The sequence below is a fragment of the Ursus maritimus genome, unplaced genomic scaffold (genome assembly GCF_017311325.1).
Source record: "Ursus maritimus isolate PB19 unplaced genomic scaffold, ASM1731132v1 scaffold_5, whole genome shotgun sequence".
NCBI lineage: Eukaryota > Metazoa > Chordata > Mammalia > Carnivora > Ursidae > Ursus > Ursus maritimus.
The window spans coordinates 73,751,389-73,771,632 of record NW_024426663.1 but is presented as its reverse complement, the minus strand read 5'-3'; the positions used below and the strand labels follow the sequence as shown (position 1 = coordinate 73,771,632).

General features: G+C 49.3%; 1 long non-coding RNA gene across 2 annotated transcripts; it reads left to right on the top strand.

Moving 5' to 3' along the window:
- The first annotated feature begins 810 nt into the window (after positions 1-810).
- Positions 811-20,039, top strand: LOC103670561. 2 transcript variants are annotated; one of them, XR_570602.2, is made up of 4 exons: positions 811-964; positions 7,185-7,294; positions 15,385-15,453; positions 16,953-20,039. It is a non-coding gene; the product is annotated as an uncharacterized LOC103670561 (long non-coding RNA). The 2 variants fall into 2 exon arrangements; XR_570601.1 differs by lacking the exon at positions 16,953-20,039 and having other exon boundaries at positions 15,385-16,448.
- The last annotated feature ends 205 nt before the right edge of the window (positions 20,040-20,244 follow it).

The window sequence follows — 20,244 nt, the reverse complement described above, 5'->3', positions numbered from 1 at the left end:
GGGGACGGAGAGCTGTCATCTTCTTCTGCATGGCGCTCTCTGTACTGAGAGCTCTGAGAGCTGCAGCCTGCCAGCTCCCACCGCCACTGGTGTTGGTCGGGAAGGACAGTGGCAGTGTGGACAGGCCCCAAGGTACACCTGGGTGGCACTTCCCCTCTGTGATGGGACCAGCGTTTCGTAACACAGACGAGCTCGGCTGCTGCTTGATGAATAGTCCCCGTATTTTCAGAGCTGCAAAGTAGGATACACCGTTTGGTCCCAAGAGAGGATCTTTAGAACTGAGACAGTGCCGGAAAATACAGGGAGTAAGCTTGTTGTCCTCAGAGTTTCTAGGGGAGGGGGTGGGGCTCTTCTCCTGCCCCATCCAGGGCCTGGGGACAGCTTGTGCCCTTTGCTGCCTCGCTGGGTCTTATGAGCTGGCTTTAAAGGAGCTAGACAGTTTCACAGACTTTAATTCCCTGTATCTTATTACTTAATGCCCTGAGGGTCTTTCAGAAGCATGCACTGCTGTGGTCAAAACTAACTGGAAAGAGAAAGAGAGAGGAGAGACAGAGAGGAAGCAGCTGAGTCGAGGGGTGGGGACCAGGGGGCTCACCCCTGAGAAGGAAAATAATGTGAAAGCCCAGGAGTTCCCCAGGCTCTCCCCCAGGAGAGAAGGGGGACAGCAGAGAAAAATAAAAGCGCCCCCACTGGGGGCAAGGAGAGGGGGTCTTTGGAATCTTTACAGAGTGAATGATTTACCTGTGGTTTTCCTCCTTCACTCACTGCAGGGCATTTCCCTTGTATGCATTGGGCACTTAGGACTCCTGATTGCAAGGGACAGAAGAGCCAGCTCCCATAGTCCTCAGCACACACCGAAGGCCCTGACTCCCGTAGGCTGCAATGCGCTGGGTAGCACTGGTTTCAGGCACGGCTGGGCGTGAACCTCAGCGTGTTCAGGACTCATTTCCTCTTCACTTTGCAGGTCTGTTTCTTTTTTTATCTTTGAGTGGGCTTCTGTCTTGACTTTAGATGGTTCTAGAATGGTGGCAGTACCCCCGTCTCTGGCTTCCAGGACATATTCAGCCACCACTCACTGGCCTTCAGCTTTTTGGCAGATTCAGTGTAGCAGGAAAGGTCAAGGCCATTTCCACCAAGTTCGGACCTCGCTCTGAATTGCAAGGGAGACAAACCGAAGGGCAATGACCAGGCATTGAACTTGGTTCAGAAAGATCTCTCTGGTGGTGTCTGCATCCGATGTGCAAGATAATGTATGGATTGCCATCACCAAGTTGGGACCTGCCCTACCAGTCTTCTCCATTAAAGTGATGGGGAAAATATTTTTTTAAAGACAGCAGTACACCTGTCCTTGGCAGTGATGGAGACCTTCAGAGACGCCCTCCAGGCCAGACACACTGTGGCCAAGCAGGGGCCTGGTAAACCCTTGTCTCTTCATGTGGTCTCTTCCACTGGCTTCTCCTCTCCAGCTCCCTGCCTTAATGCGTTTCCTCTTCAGACTTTCTGCTTGTGTTCCCTAATTTAGCTGACAGCATAACCCAAAGATACGGGCCACATAGGAAGCCAGAGGGACTTGGTGTGGAATTTCCTGACCAAGAATACAGAATAACTCCAATTTATCGCTAGACGCTGACATTTGTTTCCTCTTAGAACCTTTAAAATAAAATCGATATTCTTCATGTATCTCTCTGGAGGAAGGGTCTCAGACAACCTCACAGGGTCACCTTTTGCCCTGAGAGGTGATCAAGTCTCCGTCCATCCTAGGTGGCTGCTCCTTGCCCCTGCCCCCGCCCGCCTGGCTCCACTGGGGGCTGCTCTTAGCACCCACCTCCTCTCCCTTGAACGTGGGCCAGATGCTGACTTCGCCAGGAGAACCATGGCTTTGCTGCCATTTACCTTGGAAACAGACAAATTAAAGCGGATTTGAATCTCTCTGATTTACCAAGAGCTTTCACTTTTCATCCTCAGTCTCCTCGAATTACTGGATACATTTCACGAGGAAGGCAGAAATTATGTGTTCCTAGTTATTGTTGTATTCCCCCCCACCACCCCCAAGCACAATGACTGAAAACTCCAACAACTGTCTTTTGAATTATGAGGGTTTGTGATTTGGGCTGTGCTCTGTCAGGGAAGGCTCATCTTGGCTCCAGGAAAGGTAAGCAGAGGCAACTGGACAGGTGGGCTTCTCCAGGGGCTATTTGGATTTCCTTAGAGCATGGTGGCTGGGTTCTAAGAGCAAGAAGGCCGAGACAAGAGGTGAAAATTTGCAGTTTTTATAAGACCTGGGTCTGGACACTGGCACAGCAGAATTTGTATCAAATCCTCTTGGTCAGCTGTCACAAAGCGTGTGCAAAGACCTTTCAGTGGGGGGAGTCGTGAAGAATTTGGGGGCCATGGGTTTTTTTTTAAAGATTTACTTATTTATTTTAGAGCGAGAGCATGCGTACTCGGGTGCTCATGAGCAGGGGGAGGAACAGAAGGGGAGGGGGTGGAAGGGGAAAGAATCCAAGCAGACTCTGAGCTGAGCATGGAGCCCAATGTGGGCCTCGATCTCATGACCCTGAGATCATGACCTGAGCTGAAACCAAGAGTCCAACGCTCAACGGACCAATCCATCCAGGTGCCCCCGGGAGGGTGGGGTATGTTTTAAAATTGCCAAACTGAGATGAGAACACTGAAGCTCTAAGAAGTTTCGTGACTTGTGTGAGATCACTTCAGTAGACACATTTCAAGGGGCCCATCTAATTTATTACCACCTTCTTGGAGATTTGCTCTTTATCCGCGGGGTGGTCCCCGAAGCCCTGTTCATACTCTGGAACTAGGTACCTACCATAGGATTTCCACGGTCTGTGTCACTAGGGCCCCTGGAGTTTTGCAATGCCGCTGGGTGAGAGCCCCGCTGTGACTTGCTCCCAGGAGTTCGGAATGTGTTTGCATACAGCCTGGGACTGTGATAGGCTGGGGTTCACGCTCCTGAAGTACTGTGCTGAGGTCAGGGGATCTGGGGTAGAGAGCCGGGGGCACCGCTGTTACATGGTGGATGTAGGGGAAGTTATTTCTTTTCCCTGGGCGTCAGTCTCCAGTAAATAAGGAAGGTGAATGATGTTACTAATCGGCGTTCTTGTAGTTCAAGACAGGGCTGGAATGTCCAAACCTGGTCTCCTAAAGCGCTTTCGATGTCTTGTCTCCTGGTATTTTGATTCCTGTCTTAGCACTGCCAAAGATTGAGAATGGGTAGAAGGTGGCTCAGTTTGTGATTGACTCACGTTCTGAAGCCACTGATTGTCTACTTCTGTGTAGGACGGCTGAGGCTGAGCTCCGGAGAGCCCTGAGATACCCTGGGCAATGGGTCAACGGGGCAATGGAAAGTTCCACAGGGCCAGTCTTAACTCACAGGGCTGCTGTGTGGGCCAAAGGAAATCATGGCCGCAGAGGAACTTAACAACTATGGGACCCTTCATGACATTGTTTTTGCTCTCATTGCTATATGCCTGTGGTTTTCAAGTGTGATGACTTTGCCCCCAGGGGACAACTGGCGATGTCTGGAGACATTTTTGGTCTTCACAAGTGGGGAGGGGGTGCTGCTTGACATCTCGTGGGCAGAGGCCAGGGATGCTGCTACACATTCTATAATGCACAGAGCACCCCTGAACCCTCCCCAGTAAAGAATCATCCAGCCCAGAATACCACTAGTATCGCGGTTGAGAAATCCTGCTCTACTGTATCACCCGAGGGAAGATCTGAGTTTACAATTTACACTGAATCAAAGTTTAGGTGCTGGCTTGAGTTTGCACTACTGGGCATTTCTTTCTGGGTCATACTTTGTCATCTTGCTGACAGCTGAATTCTCCCCACATCTTGTGTTAATTTCATGAGTCCGTACCTCCTTGCCCGGGAGACCCGCACACGACCGCGCGTGGGCTCCCGGTCACCTCGTTCTAGTAAACGTGCTGTGTCTGTTCTGTCCCGTGTCAGCTCATGTGGGACACTTATGCTCCGTCTCAGTTTCCCCTTTAGTGTGAGTGTGCACATACACATCCCACGGCCACTAGATAGCTCATGTGTGCACACAGTACAGGATTGTGTGTTTGTGTGCGTGTCAGAGGGGCCTACGACGGAGTAGGAGATCTCTAATGCAACAATATCCCCATTCCTCAGTGTTGCACCTGCCGTGCTAATGCACCACGTGTAACCATAAGCGTTGTAACGATGGGTGTCTGAAGAGTGGAGAGTGAGCCGATGTCATTATGGATGGCTATGAGACAATGCTATTTTAAAAATGGAATGTTCTGAAAAAAAAAAAGTGCCAAGGAAAGTATTTTTCGAAATGTTTTGGACCTTAACCTTCAGAAAAACAATCTGATATCACAGCCCTGTATACCTATCAATACACATAATTCAAACTAAAGTTTCGTGTAAAAAATACCCTTCTTACATGCAATGCTCTTGGGTATTTTCTTTTCTATTTTATTTATGCTGCCGTCCACTAAATTCATTCCATGACTTACCAATGACTCTGACCCGCAGTTTGAAAATAGTGATGGGGGGGCCGGAGGTGGTGCCTGGGTGGCTCAGTTGGTTAAGCGTCTGCCTTCAGCTCAGGTCATGATCCCTGGGTCCTGGGATCGAGTCCCCCATCGGGGCTCTCTGCTCAGCAGGAAGTCTGCTTCTCTCTCTGCCTCTGCTTCTCCCCCACTTGTGCTGTGTCTCTGTCTTGCTCACTCTCTCTCTCAATTAAATGGAATCTTAAAAAAAAAAGGAAAGAAAGGAAGAAAACAGTGATGGTGAGGTGGAAGCCCTAGGGTAGAAGTCTGGCCCATGAGAAATGGGTGTGGGTGGGGAAGATGAAGTCAGGCGGCTGGAGTTGGCAGGGTTGGCAACTGCAAGGGTCACGGTATGACACGATCCTTCATCTTGGTATCCAATTCCTCAGAACTTCTGGGCCTGTGCCACCAGGAACGGTTGTAATGCAGGAGCTCAAGTCCTCAGTGAACACAGTCCCCTGTGTTGGGGTGGCCATGGGGGGCCGACAGGGGGAGGGAGCGTGGGCAGATTGGGACAAACCTCAGAGGCAGGGTTTGCTCTGAGTGTAGGCATATTGGTGGTAGAGAAGAAATATGATCACCCTTCCAGGCCCACGAACTCATGGCTCCGGAAGGTATCCTACCCACAGCACAGCTGCTCGGCCCAGGTGGGAAACCCTTGCTGCTGACTTTGTTCTTTTGACAAGCGTGTATTCAGCACCAACTAATATGCGGTCCCTACACTTCTGCGACCTGTTTTGTTCTTCCTAAAAACATCCAAGTCGAGCTAAAAGTTGATGCTAAGGGATCCGCAGGTGCACCTGGGGCACTGATAACATCATCTTCTTTCTCCCACACTTAACCTTCCACACTAACACGCCGTAAGCCAAATGCAAGAAAGCAATAGAAAAAGTGTAAAAATCTGAGCTTGTTACGGAGGCCTTGAAAGTGCTTCTTGATCCCATTATGACAGATTTTAAGGCAAGATTGTGTGACTCAGATTAGCTCGAATGCCTGCGAGAGTGCTGGGAATAAGCAAGCAGCCAATCTACAGTCTAATGACGAAGGACTTGGGTCATTGGACTCCGATTATGGCTTCAGGCATAATGTCCCTGCTTCAAGCCCTTGGGGAGAAGCCTGGGCTTGAAAAGATCACAGTTTATTGACCTCTTTCTGGCTCAGTATCCATCTGTGGTTCTCAAAGGGCAAGACACAGCTCCAGACGCCGCCCTCTCCGGCTCTGTAGCCAGTGGCAGAGGCTGGAGTCTGTTGGACCCACATGTACCTTCTGGCTCAGGTGCCCACCAGCTTTCCCACCTAGATGTCCATTGCCCATTTTTAATACAGGAATCTTGTGATCTTTAAATAACATGTTGAGCCTGAAACACACAGTCGAGTACCTGGTTCAAAGCCAGTCCCTAAAAGTCTTTCTTCTGCCCTGTTTCCCTTTCTCCTCCCTCCCTATGGTAGATGCCTTATTATTCTCCAGTCTTCACCCCTGTCTGCGTCCCTTTTGCCATGGGACTTTGATGTTCCTTCCACGAGAGGCAAGAATATATTTTTCTTTCCCGCTGATCATGGGCTCAGTTACTTGATTTGGGCTTGGCCATGTGAGTTGCTTCAGCCATTGAGATATTGGCAGCTATAGCATGACTGGAGGCTTGCAATGGGTTATTCGCTTCCGCTCCCAGTTTTTACCTTGAGAGCATCAGACCTCGCAAAGCTGCTGGACCAAGATGGAAAAGAGAGCTCGCATGAAGACCTCGCCCCAGCCCCAGCTTGGAGCCCAGTCCAGCAGAGCCCTGCCTAGGTCAGCTCAAGCACAGCCGATCTTCAGATGCCCCAGGGAGAAATAAATGCTGATGCTTGTATGTTTCCAAGCTGACCTTGCATTACCGTAGCGATCGCTAGCGGGCAGCTACCGCACGGTTTCCATGCTCCGTGATAAACACTGCTTCTATGGAGCAACCTGTTCCCGAGCAGCACAAAGTGGCTCAGGGGCACATAGAAGGGACTAGAGCTTTGTTCTCTTGCTAGCTCCTAAAAACACGTGTGGTGTCACGTGCTGAGCCCCCATGTTTATTTGTGTGTGTGGGGGGGATGGATTTCATATCAAAATGAAACTCTTTGGAGGTAGCACTATTTCCCTCAAGGTCATAATGCCAGAATTACCGTTTCTCTGACGAGGGCCAGACTATTGCTCATAGGAAAAAGAGGCACGCTCTGCAGGCCATCAGGTTGTATTGATTCCAGAAGGACGCGAATCCGGCTGGGGGAGGTTGTCTGCTCTCAGGCGATCCTATGGTAGCTTGAGCCGTGCGTGGTAGAGAAACTAATGTGAATCCCTGCGGTGCACGGGACCAAAGGAAAAGAGGCACCGCCTCACACCCAACTCCAGGAGATGGCATTCCCACTGGCCCTGGGGACTTGTCTCCCAGGAGGTGGGTTGTATCCTAACCAAAGCCAAGTGTGGAGAGGAGCCACAGAAGCGTCTGGGAGGCTCGTGAGGAGACCTCTGGCCCCAGAGCAGGTGGGGTGGTTCATACTCTGCGTGCCAGGGAGCTGGGCGTGGGATTGAGGCCCAGACTTGCTGCCAGCCACGTAGTACCTGTCTCCAGCACGGTGTAGACGGAGAGGGAAGCTTTCTTTTCCTAATTCTCACAGGAGCACAGCAGAAACCAGCAGCCCTTCTGGGCAAGAACAAAGCGCCCCCTCTGCGGGACATCCCCTGAAGGCCTGAACTCCGGCTCTCCTTGGATCAGGGAAGGAACAATGTGAGTTAAACAAAGCCATTTCTTCCGGCTCATCTACGGTGTCTGCCCTAGGATACCTCCCCAAACCTCCAGGAAAGTGTCCTGCGGGGTTCAGAGTGGGTCCTCCTGGGGAGGATGGGTGGGGTGGTTCCTCTGAAGAGGAAACACCTGTTTCCTGGTCACCTGGCAGTGCCCGGCCCCTCCCGCCGTGGAGAGTGCTCGAAGGAGCTGACTGCAGACCACACACAATTCCTCAAGCCCGGGAGACTGAGGTGTATTTCTCTGCTTGCCATGGGCCTCTGTTAGGTAATGTGGGTCATCCCCTGTGGGCCAGAAAAAAGGCAGGGTCCTGACACACCCTGGTTCCCTTTCTATCCTCTTTCAAGAGCAAAAATCTTTTTTAGCTTTTAATTTTGTGCAGCGAACTCCCACCCCTGTGTTTCCTCATTTTCTCTTTCCTCTGTGCATAGGACACTCAGGACAGATCCAAGTTTTGTGGGGCCCAACGCCTCTGCAATTTGGAGGGACCGTTTTATGAAAAAACAAATGTAAAATGACAATATAGTTTTCGCTGTCACAGTGAATGGTTGTTGTTGACTATGAGAATGGAAGGGGCTGGTGGAAGTACCGGGGCCTGAAGCCTGAGTCTCCTGACTCCAGGGTACTCCTGCCTCTGACCACAGTTGACCTAATTTCTCCCCCTTAGGTCTGGGAGGGTGATAGCTAGGAGCCAGAGCCTCCTCAGAGGGGAGGAGGAGCATGGGCCCCCCTGGGCTTTCTGTGGGGCTGGCCTTCATGTGCTCTCCACCGCGCACAGCCAGGCCAGGGGCGCCCTGCCAACATGGCGGCTGGCCACCATCTGTGGGGTTCCCCTCACAGGGTGCCAGCAAGGGCACGGCCAGGCTGCTTGGCCGGATCCATCCCTCCTGACCATAAAATGAGTGGGATACTCATGCTGAGGTCTCGGCCTGTGTCACGTGTTACCCTCAGCCCTTTGATCATCCTGTTGGGGGAACCCACTGGGAGGACACCAGGGAGACTCTGGAAGCATCCACCACCACTTCCTGTTTTCTCAGGGAGCACACCCAAACCTCCCCAAAGACCCCTTGGTCTAAAACAGTCTCTTCCAAGGCTTCCTTTTCTTTAAAACGTCTACAGCGTACCATTCTTTGAGGGAAGAAATGGTATGAGGGCTTTTTGCCCTGCAAACTGATCTAAGGGAGGATAAAAAAGGGGCTGGGGGTGGGGGTAACCAATACTTTCCTGGGTAGTTTTTCAGGCCTTAGGAAGGAAAAGAAATGAACTCGGCCAAGTGTGGAGGTCTGGAGAGCCAGAATTAAGGCATGGCTGTTTTGTAGCCCTAATTTGGGATCATTTGGCTCCTGCTGCTGTTTACCTTTACTTCTCTCAGTGCAAAGCCTGCTTGGCCCATTTAGGGTCATGTTTCCACCCCTCGTTTATGACACATCAGGTCAACCTGAGCAGTAGCCCTGTCGAGGAGGCACGCAACTCATTCTGCATGGGGAGCTGGGGGGCTGGTGCCAAGAATGGGGAAGAGGTGCAGGGGCACCCACATTATGTATGAAAGTCACTTCTGATGGCAGACTGCCACGGAAGCTACTTCCCCTGCTGGGCCATTCACCTCTGGGTGAAATCACGGAGTTCAGGGCGTGTGCTGCAAGGTGGGACTTCAGGAAAGGTCTAGAACATGCAAATAGGCACACCAGGGTGAAGGATCCAGGAGAGAGAGAAGATTCTGAGCCCTCGAGCAGCGAGGAGGATGTGGGAACCATGTGTCAAATGAGATGGGAAGGTCAGGAAGGAGGAGGATGGACCGTGATCAGAAAATGGGTCCCATCCCCCAGCGCGTCTAGGGAGCACTCGGACCTTCAGACTGGAGCTGCTTCTATAACTACGCCCTGTCCTTACAGAGTAGCCATTTTCAAAACTGTATCTTGGCATCCCAGCCCAAATGGGGTCAGAGAGCAAAGGAGGCAAGCTCCAAGGAGAGGGTGATTTTGTCTTTACTAGCTGAGTCTGAAGCTTCGAGAAGCACGTGTCTTTGCAAGGGATTCTGGGAGATCTGAGGTGTTGCCTGGTCATAGGCAAAGTTGGCCTGAGAGACGTGAGCAGGGAAGTCATAAAAGCCACGGGAGATGATGAGAGATTTGTTCTCTGAAATGGGAGAAAGCATGAAAAAGAAGAAGGAAAAAAAAAGATAAGAAATCACTTGGGCGTTTTGAAAAGGCAAACTTAGGTCATCACTCAGCCCTGCTGGAGGACTTACCGTGTCAAATAGCACGTCACCATGAATGCTCAGGAGCGACATGCCAAGGTCTCGATAGTCCTAAAATGAGAGTGTCGGGGTTGCCTTGCAGCCCACTCCTGCTTCTGGTATCATAAATCCCTTGTATGTTCAAACCAGAGAAATGTTTCCTTCTCCAGCCCCATTCTTCAGGCTCAGAACACATGTCATGAGCAAATCCTAGACTGGCAGACCCGGGAAAGGACCCTGGGCTCTGAACGGGCAGCTGCTAAGACTTGCCAGGGAGGAAGAGGGCGTGTGGTTAATGTCAGAGGCAGAGCTGAAGTAAGCAGTCCCATCTTTCTCCCTTCAGAGAGCAGGAAGAGGAGCGTTCTGCAGCTTCTCGCTTCTTCCCAGCCTCCTGGGCTCTCATTCCCCCCCACCCCCCATGGAGAACGGGTGTATTTCCGGTCCACATGCCCCATGAACCACGGCGCTCTGCCTGGAACCGCTGTCCTCAGTCCCTAGTCCATTCTGGGCTCCTGTCCCTCATTCATCTGTGCTGCCCCTGGCTTTTTATTCCATTAGAATCCTGCAGCACTAATGGGAACAAGCTTTTTTTTTTTTTTTTTTTTTTTTTTTTGGTCCTTTTAACTACAGAGAAGCAGAAAGTACCTGTGTGTCCTTCACCAAGGAATATATTTTTAGATGGTTTCCAAATGCATCTTTTTTTTTTTTCCTCCCAAGCTCCTAGATTTATTCTTGGCGGTGGCCCCCCGCTGCTGACTTGACTTCTCTTCTTGGCTGTGCCTAAGAGGATTGCTGAGCCAGAGTCCCTAGTTATCTGTTGTATGATATGGGGAAGGACACACAGTTCTGCTTTGCAAGAGAACACCGAGCTTGCATGGAATGCCCTTGCTTCGGCTCCCAGTTGCTCCTGGTGAGGATTTGTTGACCGATTTTGGACTCTCTCTAAGCTTTCTGGATATGGATTTAAGGATCTTAAGCAAATACACGAAACCCACAAGATGAGTTCATCACTCCCTGCTTAAATATCTTTGATGGTTTTGACGCCAAAGCCTGGATTCTCCAGCCCTCCTTCAAAGGCCCTTCATGACTTAACTGCAGCCAAATTTTCAGGCTCCCACGTGTTCCACCATGACCGTGACCGTGACCATGACCACGCACAACACCTTATATCCTTCTGCCAACACTGGCTGTGACCCAGAGCTGAGCTTTCCTTTACCTGGCCGAGGCCCTTCGCGGGGAGCCGGCCTCTGCTCCTGCCTGGTGTCCCAGGCACTAGCATCCCTGGCGAGTGAAGTTCACAGCTCCCTTCTGTGTTTCCGTGTTTGATGTTCATCTCTTTACCGGGACACTTAGCAAGGTGCATTTTAACTAGTTCCTCACGTCTACCTTCCCTGAGTGTGAGTTCCCCGAAGGAAGGGGCCACGTTCCTATTCTTAATTTTAAATCCTAAGGACAGAGTCTGGCCAGAGCAGGCGCCCAGTGAATAATCTGATGAGTAAAATGAACAATTCTGCAAGAGCAGCTTTCCCTTAAGCCCTGGAAAATGAGTGCTTTTTCAGTGGACACACGTCTGTCTGTCCGTCCCTGCACGGGCAGGAGGTTTGGGGAGGGACTCATCCCTATTGTCCTTCCCTTGCCTGGCTCTCTGCAGGCCAAAGGGGTCAGAATTCCAGGGTGTTCGCTAACGCCTCTCCTGGTGATGTGTTTCCTGTTCCTAGCTAAAGGGAACTCTATGCCATCATGTATTCTTTCTTTTTTCTCTCTTGGAGGACAGGAAGTTGGAAATGAAACCTGTGCTTCCTGCTATAATTATTCTGTAATTTTTCTATCCCATCCCCCACTGCCTCTTGTCCTTCTTGGCTCTTGCCCTCCAACACTCGTTTTCGAGGTGGTGTGGTTCTTTCATATCTGAGCTTTTCACTGAAAGCTGTGTCACATCCCTTTGGAAGCAGGTGGAGTATAAATAATAAATTAGGGATGAGCATATGATCCGGGGCTCTGCTGATGCTGCGCGGGGGCCTGGCCTGCTAAAGTGGGGGGCCCGCCACCCTGTTTGTGGGGGTATGCTCCCAGCCCCCTCAGGGGCACACTCCAGATTCTTGGTCACGTGAGAGAAGAGGTCTCTGTCACTGTTCCTGTCCTCGCTAGCTGGACCTGGGCACAGAGTCCCTTGGCTATGTTACTCTCCAGAGCATCTCTCGAAAATCCCAGAGAAGGGGTTCTGTACATGCTGGGAATTCATCTTTTCTGTCCACCCTGACTTGCCTGCCAGGGGCTTTTTAGGACGATGCTGTTCCAAATTGGGGATGAGGACACATTCATCAGGGCTACGTTATTTGTGTATAAGTATGTGAAACATGTCAGGAGATGTTAAAAAGTACAGAGCCGGGCAGTGGTGTGTCTTTGCCTGCTTTAAAACTATCATAACTCATGGTGGTTCAGTGGGTTGAGCGTCTGACTCTTGGTTTTCGGCTCAGGTCGTCATCTGACCTGAGGGTGGTGAGATCGAGCCCCGCGTCGGGCTCCGTGCTCAGCGGGAAGTCTGCTTGAGATTCTCTCTCCCTCTGCCCCTTCCCCCACAGCTTGCCCTGCCTCTCTCTCTCTCTCTCTCTAACACACACACACACACACACACACACACAAGATAAAGGATTGATCGCAGGAAGTAGACCTCAAGCAACAGTGGGAGCTCTCCGAGAAGTCCATGCAAGGCTACTGTCTCTGCTATTAGGGCCGGAGTCACCACAGGATGGTCAGGAAGAAAAGCTGACATGATGCTGGTGAGGAAAAAGACAAACTGGGAAGACCAGCGAGGATCAGCTGGAATCCATGAGAACTGCCTGGAACCTTTGTCTGTCTCTCACCACCTCGATGCCACAGGTGACCTGCCAGAGAGGCTGGTGTTCCGCACCATGCAGCTGCGTGGCCATCTGGCCCAGGACTCAGAGAAGATAAAAGAGCTACAGGGCTGGTCGATGCACCAAGCTGGTTACACGCAAGAGCACCTTGCCCTTGATGGTGACCTTCAAAGCATAAGAGCTGCTGTGTTACTTCCACCATCTAATTTTTTCTCATAGTCATCCCTAACCTAGACCCGTACAGGAAAGGGAGTTTTTGAAAAATACACGTCTAGCTTAGCTGGGTTGATGAGGTTCAAAGTGACCGCCCTGCCCCTGCTATTATAACACCGTGGGGAGCTTTGCCTTACTTAATAAATAGGGTTAGAACAAGTTGTACCTGTTTGGAAGATAAGCTTCAAACTACTCCGAGTGCACACAGAAAAAGAAATTAGGAAAATGGAGAAAATCCATGGGAAAAAAGAGAAAACATTCTCTTTTTGTGTTTCTAAGCCCATGAAAAGTTGCTTAACTTTACTAACGTTCGGGAACATGGACACTAAAAACTGTGAGACTTTTTACCTATGAGATTGACCAAACTTAAAAAGATGGAGACCTTCCAAGGGTGGTTAGGGGACCGGGAGAGGGAAGATCACACTTGTCATTGCTTGTTCTGGACTGGCTGTGTTCCTCCCCCCATTTTTTTTTTAAAAGGATTTCATCCATTTATTTGAGAGAGAGAAAAAGAGTGTCCAAGTAGGGGGAGGGGCAAAGGGAGGGGGGAGCCCTCTGAGGGGGCTCTGTCCCAGGACCCCAAGATCACAGCCGGAGCTGAAGGCAGACACTTAACTGAGCCACCCAGGCACCCCTCCTGCCCCAAATCTTACGTTACAACCTTACCGCGCTCGGTGACGGTGTTAGGAGGTGGAGCCTTTGGGAAGAAATTACAATTAGACGAGGTCATGAGGGTGGGGCCCTAATCAGGGCCATTAATGCCCTTAGGAGAGTGGCAAGAGAGCGTGTGTCCTTTCTCGGCTTTCTGCCATGTGAGGATACAGTGAGAAGTAGCTACCCCCTGCCACCGTGATCTCAGAGCTCAAACTGTTTATAAACCACCCAGTTTACGGTATTTTGCTATAGTGGCCTGAGCTGACTGAGACATTGGTGTCACTAGGAAGGAGCATTTCTGAGTGATTTTCAGAAACATTGATACTGAAATACACATACGTTTTTGTGATAGTAATCCAACTTCTTGGAATGGAATGAAGAAAAATAACATCGGTTTTTATTTTATTTTTATTTTTTAAGATTTTATTTATCCATTTGACAGAGAGAGACAGTGAGAGGGAGAAGCAGACTTCCCACTGAGCAGGGAGCCGAATGCAGGGCTCGATCCCAGGACTCTGGGATCATGACCTGAGCCAAAGGCAGACCCTTAAGGACTGAGCCACCCAGGCGCCCCTAATGTCAGTTTTTAAAGATATAGGTTCAAGTTTATGATGTTAGCTTTGTTAACACGGGGACAACTGAATAGATCATGCGACATGCTGGTGGTGTTTGTAACATTACGAAGTCCAGTACTGCTCTTACTGGGATATCTGGTTAGTGCAAATGATGTGATTAGCAATATACGGTTAACGGAAATATAGATTCCATATTTGAAAAAAATCCCGCAAGAGAGAAAGTGTGTGTGTGGGGGAGAACGTGTCCAGTTGCCGACAGCAGTTGCAGTGTGTATGTGCGTGTACACGTGCGTATACAAGAGGAGTAGGCTTCCCCGCGGAAGAACACGATTATGTGTAGATACCAATTGCATAATGTGTGCTTACTCCAGAGACCTTAACATCTCAAGAAATGTGTCCATCTTAGATTTGAAAGACTTTGGGTGCTTGCACATTCTTACGGGAGCCATTTCTATTGGGTCTTTATTTCTATTTGCTGGGGTTTTTTTCCTCATGGGACAATCCCTCTCTGCCACCGTATGTCCAAAGGCAACCACCAGCCCCACTCATATAGCTAATTCCTGCTCATTTGTCAAGACACAGCTGAGGGGCCACCCCCTCTGAGAAGCCTTCTCAGAGCCCCTCCAACCCCGCAGTCTGGGGAGGGTGCCCCTTCTCTGGCTTCTCAATGGGCCACATGGATCCAATCATGGCATTGACCCAACACTTCACGTTCATCTCTTGATGTGCTCACTTCTCTTGTCCTTGGAACAGCAGCATGCAACACGACAGATATTTTGGGAAAACACATTGTGTGTGTGACCATTAGAATAATGCCACCATTCCTAAAAACCTAGTGCTAACAACAACCAGAGTAAGGGAAGTCTCTGTATTATTACAACCCCCCTGGAGCCACGCATCCCACCCCTCACCGTGTCTGAACGCAATACATGGATTGAGATTTTTCCTCCTCCCCTGACATCTGGTGTTCCGATATTCTGGGGAACCTAGATTTTAATGCTAACATTGAAGAGTAAAAATATATTGAGCGCCTGTCGGGTCACGTTAGCCACATGGAGTGTCATGTTTGTTTTGACACGTCCGAGGCCCAGAGACGGCTTACAGAGCTGATGCTCAGCGTAATGCTCTCACACGTTGAGTAGAGATGTCAAAGAAAGCTCTGTGAATTTGGATTTACGGCCAGCATGGACTTTTAGAAAAGCGGAGAAGAATCCGGTACTGCCTACCTGTGTGTGAATCCTCAGGACCATGTGAACACCACAGGGAAGGGTCCCTGTCCTTTGACCCCTCCTCCCCCCTTGATGGTGCTCTACGTGGCAAGGCAAGATGGGGAATGGCCACCGTGTCTTGAGAGCTAGCGTGTGCCGGCGCTTTTCCTCAATTATCTAATTTAATGACCTCTGAAAAAACTTATCTTTTTTAAAATGAGGGGCTGGGGGCTCAGAAAGATTCAGTAATTTTCCCCCACACACCGAGCTTTTCAGTGCTTATTTTCAAATGCCCAAATCGGACTATGCTCCCTCCTTCTGTCCTTAGATGGCCCTTGAGAAGTTCTCCGGAGCACAGGGTGATGCCTGGTCTGCATGAAGTCTCCCCGGAGCCCAGGTACGCTACGATCTGGCCAAGCAGGATCGCTTGCAGGCCTCCCTGACATCAGCCATCCCAGCCATAGACTCCAGCCCCTGGGCTCCAATCCCAATTCCCAAGGTTGAGCCTTAGAGAGCTGATCAGTTTCTACTAGAATGTGAATAGGGAGGTGATGTACTTTGGAAGCTTGGCCACCTTTCTGCAGTGGCCACTTTAGGCTCATGTGTATGGGCTAGGAGAGCAGCAGTCTCTGGGACTAAACCGAGACAGGGCACTGGAGGCCAAGGGGCCCCAGACAGACACAGAGAGCACCCTTCTTCTTGACTTTCTAAGTTTTGAGTTCCAGGCCCTCATGAGCCCAGTGAACTCCAGGAGCCAGTATTTGCGATAATCCCATGTCCTGATAACTTAACTGTGATTTTACTTAAAGGAAGCTTGACTATATGTCAAGTTAGTTTGGTACCCAAGTTGTATCCTGCATCCAGAAGGTTCAGTGCCCCCTGATTCATCAGTTCTCTGTGCAAACTGCCATTAATCACCATGCCTTCCAGAAGATTGGCAAAGATGATTTAGCTGAATGATGCAGCCTGTGGTCCCACTTGTTCTAGACGCACGACAACAGCTCATTTCCCATCTCACCTCCTAATGTGCCAATATGTGCTCTCCCCATCAAACTGCATTCATCCCAGTCCTTAGGGGATGTGGATATTTTAACCATCTCCATATTCTGAGTAGCTTTTGGCTCTGAAGCCTGAGCCTGAGCTTTCTAGGGTACATCTGGTGAACATCCAGCTGCTGAGGCATGAGTACTCCCTACTGAGGGCATCTTTATTTTGAAGGTTCTGGGGAAAAGTCTTTAATCTAGCTTGGGCCACCTGTCCACCTGTTGTGTAGGGGAGAGTAAGCAAACTTAATTTATGGCCCCATCACAATCATGACAAAGGGGACACCAACTCACCAAAAGAAAAATAGGATGATACTGTTACTAAAAAAAAAAAAAAAAAAAAAAAAGAGGTAAGGAAACATGGTGTCCAAATGTCCACCACTACCTGAGGATTTTATGTGTGTCCTCTGCTCATTTTTATCTGGGTCCTTACTATACCAAGACCAATGGGAAGGTTGCTTTGTTCCCTCCCCACGAATCGCACAGGCTGCTTTTACAGATGGATTTCCCACCTTTTCATGACGTTCCCTGTAGTCATTTTGGTCCAGTTTAACCTGCATTAAAAATGTATAGGCTGGGGTTGTAGGGTCCCTCCAGGGCCTCCCGTGTCCTTTAGCATGAGCTGGGTCCCATGAAGCCCTCAGGATAACCATCATGCATGTCAATCTTCTTATGTTGCTTTGGCACGGTTTTTTATCTTACTGAAAAGTCTTCAAGTTCTGGGTTTCCCTGCTTCTTCCTGGGCAACTGTCCCATCCCAAAAGGCCATTATTAAGCGTGTTTCTAAGACCCTAAAGACTTATACCAATTTTCCTCAAAGATCCTGAATGAGACACAATGGTATTGTTTTTAGCTTGAAGAAGTTTCCTCCTGGAATGTCCTGCTTACCCAGACTCCATGATGATGAAGAAAGGGTGTGTGTGGGTCTGCTGGTGTGGAGCGAAGGGTCCATCACCAACTGTCCTCTGATCCTGCCACCTTCTCTGGGCTCTTCCCCGTTCTTTGCACAGATGTGGGGAGAGAGTGCCCACGAGTGAGGACCTTTGCAGGAGGCCACAGCCCCCTTCCACCCTTGCCCACCCACAGACACGTCCTAAACTTCTTCAAAACAACATGACGATTTTCCTCTTCAATTTTTGAACAAGTGAAACTTGAGGCTTGGATGCCTTATTTATTTTAAAATCAAATTTAACTCCTTCCCACACAGCCCAGATGTTCCTTCGCTTTTCCTATTTTGATCTCCTCTTGACATGAGGGATGAATGATAGAAAGTAGTGCCAGCAGAGGTGTCCCTGTAAACAGCCTTGTGCTCTTCGAAGGATTCCTGACCTGCAGACTCCCCCAGCCCTTCATCCAGAGCCTCCCTGCCACCTCTAGACCCTGGCGATCTTGCGTCTGAACTTGGGAAATGGATACGCCTGCTAATTCAGGCGTCCTCTGCCAGCCTGCATACGCCGCCACATCACAGAGACGGATGAAGGGCTAGAATAAAAATAAACCTAAAATAAACTGTATTGGAAGACCTTGAAACAGATTAATTTAGACGGGGTTTGAAAAAGAGTGGGTTGGCTTTTTCCCCCCCCCTTTCCTTTAATGTCTCCACTGGGATTTGGGGATTTTTTTTTTTTAATGATGGAGCAAAAAGTTCAAATTCTCTTCCTTTAATTTCTTACTTCAAATTTCTGCAGAGAGTAATGAAGGCTCCACTTGGCTCCGATATTTTTCCTTTGTGTAGATTGGGCACTCAATTAACGAAAGGACACTCGGGCTGCTGGGTCTGTGGGAGCTTTTCTACCCTTCTCGCTCCCACTGCGGGAAGAGGGAGAGGCAGATATTAAATACCGTTCAAAAAAAAAAAAAAAGTGAAGAGGAGTCCTGGTCCTTGAACTACCTCTAACAGATATCGTGTTACATTTTTTCGGGGTTTCCTAGGAAACCAGTTCCGTGTAAAAACGTATTCTTTGTCTTCTCTTTGCAAAATTGTTTGAACCATCATATCTCGTAAAAGGTTGCTTTACAGGCAATTTGAACAGCATTTAAAAAAAAAAAAAGCTTAATCTGCAGTTTGCTGCACCAGTGAAGACGATACACCTTTATCGGAGGCTTGAATGCTTGATTGTATTTCCTTAAAATGGATAAGATTATGCCATTATTTCTGAAGCGTCTGTGAAATCAAAACTTGTTGTCTTTTCCCCCCTCCAAATCATGAGTCTCCCCCCCACCCAACACACCCAAGTCGCACTAAAATATCTCCTAAAGTAGTTTTAGGAGATTCTTATCAGCATTTACATAGCAGAGAATCAGAGAAGGGAGAAATACCACCCCCCCATATTCAGCACACATGTGCATGGTCTTCAGAGCGGATGTACTTGTGTGTCCCCAGTGTCACCTCCCACCAGATCAGAATCCGCCAAGGCCCTTTCCGCTGCCGTGGGGCAGCTCTGATGTACAGCCCACTATCCTTGCGTATGCAGTTGTGATGCTTTGCAAACGATGGGGGTACTTGAAAGTGCACTGGGCTGGGCAATCTCATGAGGGGCAAGGGTTTAGGGTATTGGAAAGTTTGATTGTTTTTAGCACTTGACATTTCAGCTCCTAGCTTTTATGTCCTATGTGAAAAGTCCCCAGTAAACAGGACGAGAGTGTCCGCAGTACTGACACCGATGTGCACCTCTGGAATATTTGGGGGATGGGCTGCACATTGCCATCCGGGTTGTTGGAAGTGTCGCTAAGGGATTAGTCTGACTCCCATCCTTGGCGTCATTAATCATGTAGTTCCCTATGGGGTTGGTTGTCTCTTGGTTTCTCATAGGCACTCTTTGTCATGTTGAAAAAGCATCCCCTAGCCCACCTCGCCTAATAAGACCCAAGAAGATTAAAAGCACTGGATATGGGTTCACCCAAATATACACCCTGGGTCCACCAATTACTAGCTCTGTGAATGTGGGAAAGTTCTTTAATTTCTCTGTGCTTCAGACGCCTTATCTTTCAAATGCACATAACAAAGGGTAGGGTTCTCTTAAAATTAAATGAGCTAATGTTGGGGAAACACATAACCTGCTTCTGGGTATCCAGTGGTGAGCGTGGGGTCCATGCTATGGCTATCGTGACAAGCACGGCAGGGAGTGTGGGGTCCACGCTGTGGCTATCGTGACAAGCATGGTGGTGAGCGTGGGGTCCACGCTGTGGCTATCACGACAAGCATGGTGGTGAGCGTGGGGTCCACGCTGTGGCTATCGTGACAAGCATGGTGGTGAGCGTGGGGTCCACGCTGTGGCTATCGTGACAAGCATGGTGGTGAGCGTGGGGTCCACGCTGTGGCTATCGTGACAAGCATGGCAGTAATTTTGTTTCTGTGAGGGTGTGTGTGGAGGTTCCACACCTACTATCTTATGTCTGATGATGAACTTCATTTACCAAGTGATCTGTTGTGCACCTGCAATTTTTCTGGCTCACTGTAGATTGTGGACTTATAACGGTTTAAATATATATATATATATATGTAGTTCCTGCCCTTGATGTGCTAACAGTCGAACGGAGAAGCAAATCTTTCCAAGGTAGTACGTATTAGAGACCTTTATGCATGAGGTCCTTTGGAGGAGGAGGGAAGGGGAGCCCCGTACTGCCTGGGAGCTCAGGGAAGGCTTGCTGCAGGCAGAGTACCTAAACCAGGTGTTGATATAGCACACGCATTGGCTGATTGAATTTTGTTTTTGTAAACGTGTGTATATGCATCTATGCACACATATACATGTCTACAACATGCACACACCGTGCAGTGAGATCGATGTGTTCTTCTGTGTGCAGAATGTGGCAGGCTGCTGATTTCCTAAGGATCCGTTCCCCCTCCTGTTTCTAAAGTACTACACAGGGACGCCTGGGTGGCTCCGCCAGTTAAACGTCTGCCTTTGGCTCAGGTCATGATCCCAGGGTCCTGGGATTGAGCCCCGCATGGGATCCCTGCTCAGCAGGGAGTCTGCTTCTCCCTCTGCCTCTGCTGCTCCCCCTGCTTGTGCTCTCTCTGTCAAATAAATAAATAACATCTAGAAAGAAAGAAAGAAAGAAAGAAAGAAAGAAAGAAAGAAAAAGAGAAAGAGAAAGAGAAAGAAAGAGAAAGAAAAAGAAGGAAAGAAAAAAAGAAAAGA